The sequence below is a fragment of the Lissotriton vulgaris genome, chromosome 9 (genome assembly GCF_964263255.1).
Source record: "Lissotriton vulgaris chromosome 9, aLisVul1.2, whole genome shotgun sequence".
Classification (NCBI taxonomy): domain Eukaryota; kingdom Metazoa; phylum Chordata; class Amphibia; order Caudata; family Salamandridae; genus Lissotriton; species Lissotriton vulgaris.
The window spans coordinates 599,467,549-599,476,002 of NC_141697.1; the positions used below are offsets into that span (position 1 = coordinate 599,467,549).

The window sequence follows — 8,454 nt, forward strand, 5'->3', positions numbered from 1 at the left end:
TGGACTGTAAAAGGGTTACATTTATTATTCTCACTCCAGTCTGTGCAACAGGAGGGAAAGACTTCACTTCAAACTCATTACATATTGAAGAAGGAGCTACGCTAGCAACCAAGATGGCCGCTTAGGCTCCCGGCTCCGCTGACTTCCGTCTTCAGCCAGATAATCTTGTCATATATCCTGATCGTACGCCCGACCTCCGAGTAGATGAACCGTTGCTGAGTATGATGGAGCAATCCCGGGAATTTTATCGCCCTGATTGACGGAGTTGTGTCGTGTTTTGTATCTCGGCCTAACACAGCGTGTGAGCCGGGGCCTCGAGTACTGGCCCAGCCGGGTTACAGTTGAACAACATCGGCCGTGGGACTCAGACAGGGTCCGGTCTCTCGCAGTGGGGGTTATCCTGGCCCGATTCTGATGGCGGTCATTTGGCCTGATTGATATCGAAGGAGTGGTGTCAATTTTCGTCTGTGGCTCTGTGGGGGGGGGAGTCCCCGTCCCGGTTTGCCACCCCCGGGGTTTGCTGGTTTGGGGCCCTTGCTTGCGGTAGCGGGACTCACACTGAGGATGTTTGTCCGATGATGCACCCTCCGATGCCGTCCTCTCCGCTCTTGCTTATTCCCCCGGAGAAACCGGGCTCTCCGGGGAACACGCCTATGATTGAAATCGACAGAGCGGAGATGGGTCGGCCGAATTGTGAACCATCATTGAAGACCATATTGGCCGCCATTGGGGCACTTCATTCACATCTGGAAGCCATTGTTCATAAAATGATCGCTGGTATCATCGAAACTGGGTGCCCAAGTCCGGACCCTGATTTATCGCAAGAACAACAACGACCTGAATTTCTCACGAGGTACATAGTGCCGGAGGATGAGGACCCCATGCTAGAAGAATTGTTGATGCCCTTGGCTAGAACGCAGAGTGCTTGCGGACTTGGTTCTTTGACTGTATCGCAGCAATCACCATTGCTGCCGATTGAGACTGATCTACTTGGTTTTTCACTCCTGGGGACTTCCATTAGTGACTATCGTAAGGCAAACACGTCTTTTCCCTCCCTAGCGGTTTTCCTACATCTACGGAGGAAACAACATCTGGACTTAATGTTGGTGAGGGAGATCATATGTGTGGCTGAGGTTTGCAAAGACTCATCGTTTTTGACCTGTCCCAGACTGATCTTTATTGAACTCCTTTCGAACTTTGATTCTCCTGGGATTGTGATGGTGTTGTCAGACAGAGTTCACATGAGGGATCGGAAGGGCCAAGGATGAGATTGTTTGCCTGGGTCTGATTTCGGGGCTTTAGAGGACACGGGATCTGTTACCATAATGTTTGCGGAAGGTTGGGCGGTGTTTAACGTCTCCCCTGTTTAGCTCTGTCTATAACCTCTGGCTACTTTTTGGTTTCTAAAGGGGTTGTTCGTTGCTGGCGGGGGGAAGGGAGACCGTTTTCTTTTCTACTTTTAGAACTTAGTTAGTTGGGGCGACAGGCACACTGCTAGTTGGGGTTAGGCTATATGCAGGGGTGCAGGGTGGGGGGATGGGCCTATTGTTTTGTTTTGTTTTAGCTTTAGTTTTTATGGTTTCCTTTTTTTCACCACTCTCTCTTTCAGTTTCTCTTCAATAATATTGGGAATTATCCTGTACTTGTCTATCTTCTAGTATCTGGTGAACGTGCTTCTTTTACTATCCTGATTCTATGGGTGGATGGGTTCTGAGGATTTGCGCCTGAGTTGGGTGGTAGATTGAAATGTCGTAAATCCTGTTTTGAAATTATTAGTGCAGGGTTCTCAGCTACTCCCTTATCGCATCGTGTTTATCCTGTTTTTGTACCGATCCGCCTATTATTATGTTTGAATATATGACACCAGATATGTCTATTCCTATTCCTTGTTTTTAAAACAATAAAAGATTTTTTTTAAACTTATTACATATTTCAATAACCCTAATAATTTATTTTTTTAAACTATACAGCTCTTAATAGAAATAATATTAATGTACATAAAATATATGTTAGACATGTTTACAATTTGCACCATTAATAAACTATGTAATTATTAATTATCAATTAAAAATGATTGCTATTTAATTACATAACTAACTTCCCACCCTATAACCCTACAAACCTAGCAGCCCAAACCTATAATATAACTAAAACAGATAAGTATAAAACAATTTACATTTTAATAATCAAATAAATATTTAACAATTAAAAAATTGGAAATTAGATATTATTTAATAAACATCCCACCCTATACCCCTACAAATGAAGCAGAACACATCTAAAATATAACTAAAATCTATAATAATTGCACAATATACATAATTATTAATTAATTTAAATATTAATGAACATTGTTAACTAATTCTTTTTATTTATTACTTAATTAACTTCGCACCCTATATCCCTACAAACGTAGCAACCCGCACTGAAGATAAAACTAAAATAAATCAATTTAACATAACATGCAAAATTAATTTCAATTGCATACTTACTTTAACATTATTAATTAGTTAATAATTATTACTTAATGAACTTCCCACCCAATCCCCCTACAAACCCAACACTCTGCTACAACACTATAAATTACCATTAGCAATTAAATTCAAAAATGTTAATCACTTCAAACTAAATATAAAAAACTGAATATCAATCATACAAACAATAACACATACAATTATTTTAAATACTAAAACACATTGAAATAATAAAAAAGATATGTTTAACAACTATATTATTGAATAATGACATTAAAAACAACAATATACTTAACAACAATATTACTTACCTAAAAAAAATCAATATTCTTGACAACGATATTCCTGCATCATAATATTTTTGTATGACAATTTGTTTTCCGATATTTCTGTCTTCCGATATTAAACATTCGATATTTTGTCCAAACATTGGTCTGCTAGAATGTAAAGGACTTTTTAAAGATTTGTCTTGGTCTCTGTATCTAGTAAGAAATCTTTAATGTTTGCACTGCTGGATAGTGCTCAACATATTACAGAATTCACCTGGTGCCTCTGAGTGTCACACAATATAATTTCTCTGTACACGGTTGCCTTGTGAAGACCCAATATCACATGGTGTACACAAAATTAAGTGGAAGCCGCAGAAAGGAGATTTACATCAAATTGTTTGGAAGCTTCACACAGCCAATCTCCATTACAAAATGTGAAACTTCCACAGGGCATCGGCCGCAGCCTCAGAAGCTTTTTAGGTTGCAGCCTACCAGACAATCCAATGCAGCTACACTCAACACTACTATACTCTGCAACACTCTACACCAATGCGCTCTACACCAGTTCACTCTACTCTTTGCCACTACAGTGTATCACCACTCTACGCGACTCCACACCATGCCACTCCAATAAATGATACTCTCTGCCACTCCACTCTACAACACACTACTCCACTCTTTGCCATTCCCCTCTTGGACACTCTTCACCACTCTCCTCTACCCCAATAACTTTTAGCCATGCTGAACAGCAGCCTTGCTGTTGTACAAAATGGCTAAAACACATTAGCAACAGCCAATAGCTCTTAAATAGATGGGACCTATTCGGTTTGCCAATGCTTGTTTGTTTTTGTGTGGGAGGGGGAGGTTGTGAGTTAAAGTGCCTCAGGCTCTGCTCACAAAGTTCAAGGCCCAGCCCCTCCTGACAGGTGAAAACATTTCACAAGTTGGTATGTTTGGTATTAAGAGGAAGCAACAAGTGAGAGTTTGGTCAGTACAAAGAGGCACATGCATCAAAGTAGGCTTTGGTGAGCCCTTAATTGCGATTATTAAGGAATCGCAACTAGGGACTCTCAAAAGCCTATGAATGTAGAAATCGCTATTAAAATAGCGATTTCTAAACATTCCTTGATTGCGAATTGCAAATTGGGAGTCGCATTAAGGAATGGCTTCCCATTCATTTCTATGGGCCTGCAGGCCCATAGGAATGAATGGGAAATTGTGCATGCAATTTCAAGGATGCAAAGGTGTCAAAATGACACCCTGTTGCACCCCGAAAATTGTGATGTGCACCCATGTTGCACACACACATGCCCCAAGGGCATGTGTGTGAAACCTGAAACCTTGAAAATTGCACTTTAGTGCTTTTTTCAAGGTTTTTGCAAAATACAGACGAGAGTAATGTCTCTGTATTTTGCGGCCCCAAATAGCAAATTCGCTATTTCTAAGGGGTACATGCATTGCATTTAAGGAATCGCAAATTGCGGTTCCTTAAATGCAATCGTGATTTCTTAAATTGCAAGTGCCTTACCCTTTGATGCATCGCAATAGGCCTTTTTGCGGGCGCAAACGGGCGATTTTTGTGAAATGCACTTTTTGCGCTCGCAAAAAACGTTGATGCATGTGCCTCTAAAGCTTTAATGTAAATGAACAGTGATTCTTTCTGTTGGGGTGAGTAAATACAATGTCAATGAATGTCATCATATGTGCAGGCCTGACAACAGCAATATCAGTCAATCCAATTTCAACGTATACACAGCCTGTGCCCACATGCTTGTTAATCCAATGTCAATGCATACTGTAACTTGTGCCCCCACAGCAGCGCCGACAACAGCAGTGATGATATCAATGTATGCTTGTACGATACTATTATTGTTGCCAATAACACCAATGTCAATGTACGTTCAGACCAAAGCAAACATACCTTTGACAACACCAGTAAGGACAATGCTAATGTGCAAGATAACAACTATCTGCACAATGTTGGTAATGTTGATAAAAATGATGTCGGTGGCTGCCATATTATTCTTAGGCATTCCAATGAACCCACGTGATTGCTGTCTGATTCACATAAGGTGACCTCCATATCGACCAAGAGTCAGAGATACATGGTCAGGCAGGTCCTGCGACCCATGCCCTCGCTCATCGAGTAACAAGTCACAGGTGGGGTCCCCCATAAATTACAGGCAAACACACACCCAGAGACAACCCTGATCGATTCCACAGATAGGTAATTGCACCACAAACAAGTCTAAGGTAATTGGCTCCAATGAAACCCATTTAGCCGAAGACTGCGTTCCCCAGAAATACCACAAAGCTAGATGCCACATGTAGACAGGTACACTTAACCAATCAGGACACGTAGCGATCACGCGCTCCTCACACCGGACATTAGGCCACATACACATTGACCCAGATTACTTCTCCTTGTGTTCAAGAGCCATTTGTCCCTAGTCAAAAAGGAAGATCATCCTGGAGTGATTCTGAAGTCATTGGATGGCTTCAGCCAGCCATTCCTGGGGACGTCATCCCAGGCCATCCTGAAGTCTGCCCACAGGGCTGATTATTTAAATGGGATGACTCTTACTGTAATCACAAAAGCTACGCTAGGATGGTGTTCTGATGACTATTACTGTAATCACAAAAACTACGCTAGGATGGTGTTCTGATGACTCTTACTGTAATCACAAAAACTACGCTAGGATGGTGTTCTGATGACTTCCACTGACAGGGAGTGATTACCTTTTACAACTCCACGAATACTAACTGACAACATCAGGATGAGTGAGAATGACTCCTGGATGGGCTCTAGACAATTTAAGGATAACTGATGATTATCCCTGGATGATTCTATAACCGCTTCAGGATGGAAGTCAATTACTCTGGTACTTAGGTTTTGTAATGGAAGGGTACCCTTCCATAACCCAAAAAATACTATGTGTACACAAAAGTGAAACTTTTCCCATTTCGGATGTGTTGAAAAAAACTGAAAACGCTCCTATTTCCTAAATAAACTCCATGTCTATCATGTCCCCTCCCTCTTCCCTGCCCTCTCCTCTGGATAAATCAAACATTATAGCGCGGGGATGCCTTCGGGTCACCAGGCGCTCTACAAATCGTTAAATAAATAAATAAATAAATATTGTACCAAACACCAATTTGCTCTTGTTTGCAAATCCCGAAAATTTTGAATCAGGTCTGCATTATAAACTCAAGCAAACCAGACACAAAACGTCTCTAAATCTGGTCCTAATACTCAGATTATTTGTCCTGCATTGGAAAGATTACTTTTTAAACTCTAAAGTGAGAGGTAGACACTTGTATAAAATACAAGTTGCTATTTTTGGCTATGTTTGTGCTGCAGAAATACCACAAGCACCTTTATATAAAAGAAGTGGCCTGCAGCAATGTTATACCTTTGCATTCAGATCAGCTTAACATGTGCCACTACTCCCATACTCCTGACTCACTGGGATTTGCCTTCTTTAGAGGTACAGAGCATTATCGGACGCTGTTTGACATGGTGACCATTTGCAAAACACTAACCAAAATAGTGGTAAAGGAAAAACATTATCAAAAGGGAGGTTTCAATGTAATTTTATTTATCTAAAGCACATATTTGGCCCCACAGGGGCCAGGATACCAAACAAGAGAAAACATCCAGAAAAAAAATAAGATCCGGGGAAGAAAGGCCAGACTAATGCAACAATAACAAATAGCTCAACGAAAACCAGCAACTTCACGGTTTGATTCTAGATGCAGAGATTTTCTTAATCCTCTTCTGGCATTGCAAATTTTTATAGCCAGCTTCCTTCTCATACTTCTGTTGTCCAGTGATGACCAGCCGTTGGCACTGCACACAGACTTCATAAACTCTGGGAAAACAAAATAACATACATCAGTATCATGTTCCCACCATTATTTATGGTTTTTAATACGGCTGGGCTGCCTATCAAAAGTTCCAATTCCATTATTTCCTACAGTCTGCCAGATGAGATATGGTTAGGGTTACATGGTTCCTAAGTGAAACATTAAGGCCACTTGGTCAAAGTTTGGCACAGCTTAGAGCAAAGCATTGATGAAGAGGGGGCCAGAAGCTGAAGAAAAAAAAAAGTTCCCTTATGAACTATGAGCCCCTGGTCCACAATGACAGTTCTAGCCCCAAGTAGCAGTGTGTCTTCTCTGGCTCTTTCACCCTTTTGAAATGCTGGGGTACTTGATAAAGACTGTACAAATGTAGATGCATTAAAACAAGCATGGGCCATAGTCCTGTTCACTAGACGCGGGCAAGCTTCCTCTGCAAACAGAAAGTAATCAGTGCCAGATTTCTTTACAAAACCATCATTGAGGCAGCCAGGGTGAGTCTGAACTGTACTTGCAATTATCATATTTGGAAAACAGTTGTCTAAGAAACTAGCATAGTGACCAGAAATCAGAAAAGGAGCTTACTACCAAGTGTTAGGACCAGGACCAACTGATCTAATTATTAGGGAGTTGATCCAGTCTAAATAAAAGCTGCGAGCACAGTATATTTTGTAAGTGCAGTTTGCTATCACTCATTCATCCAGTTTGAGAACCTCACACCTGGACCTACAGATTTACAAATGAAATCCCAACTCAAGGCTTTGCGCCAGATTTGCATGCCATTTGTAGCACAAGATCAGCACAAACTGTTAAGAAATTACAAGGCACCCCCATTGCTCTTATTGTTCTTTTGCAGACAGCTGTTAAGCAATGATGGAGTCATCGTTCAGTTATGATACAACCTCACATATGCAAACATACAACACAATGTATAATGAATTGTCACAATCACAGCTCGACTGAATGTTAATTGCCTTACTGCAACTATTAAATCATTTAAAATTTGTTGAACAAGGATCCACGCTACATCCTCCTTTCAGCATCTAAAAGAAGTAATTCTGAAGTTTGCCATAATCAATTACAGAAAACCTGGTTCACAAAAAACAAGGCCCTAAACACACACCATTAGTGGCATTAGATAGAACAAGGCTCAGGCACAGAGCTCCATACTCAGACTCAAGGACAGCAGGGTAGGGGCATTGTCAGTCGCACCCTCTCCATTTGCAGACAGGGAGCGGGGTGGAGTGAAGTGTGAATAAATTGGGAAGTCCGGGACAAGAATGTGCTTTGCATAAGTCACAGCTCTGCCTAGCATTTCCTGCACTCCCTGTGTGTTGTTGACTTACTTGTTCGGGTCCTGTTGTCCTGCAGTCAGGAATTTGTGGATCCTTGATTGGACACCTCTGACATGTTCCAGCCCTGACACGCGGGTCTTCCTCGCCCAGGTCGTTGATATCTTCTTCCGGGTTCCTTCGCCTCTGTGTTCCCTCGCCAGAGGTACATGCTTGTGTAGCTGTTTCTTCGCACCAGAGTTTCTTCGGCCTCTCGTCCTGTACAGAATACAATGAGAGAAGAAAGATATATTTAACCAAAGAATCCTCGTCTATCTGGTATATGGTAGGATGATGGTATACATATTTAGAAGGACATAGGTACTTATCTGATTTATCTGATCCAAGTAGAGTGGAGAAATGGTTATTCTTTTGTTTCTCCTTTTTAACACAGGCTGGCTCTAAAGAGAAAATAGATATGTTTGTTTCCTGATTTCTTAAGGAGAGCGAAGGAGGGAGAGAGAGAGAGCGCAGGAGAGAGAGAAGGAGAGAGAGAACGAGAGAGAGCGCGAGCGAAAG

The 8,454-nt window shown here is 41.4% G+C and overlaps 1 long non-coding RNA gene across 1 annotated transcript; it reads right to left on the reverse strand.

Annotated features, from left to right (window-relative positions):
- Nucleotides 1-6,321: 6,321 nt before the first annotated feature.
- On the reverse strand, nucleotides 6,322-8,043 carry LOC147691933 (uncharacterized). The gene is made up of 2 exons (XR_015299801.1): nucleotides 7,951-8,043; nucleotides 6,322-6,615 (listed from the first exon to the last, which is right to left on the reverse strand). It is a non-coding gene; the product is annotated as an uncharacterized LOC147691933 (long non-coding RNA).
- Between the last annotated feature and the right edge of the window lie 411 nt (nucleotides 8,044-8,454).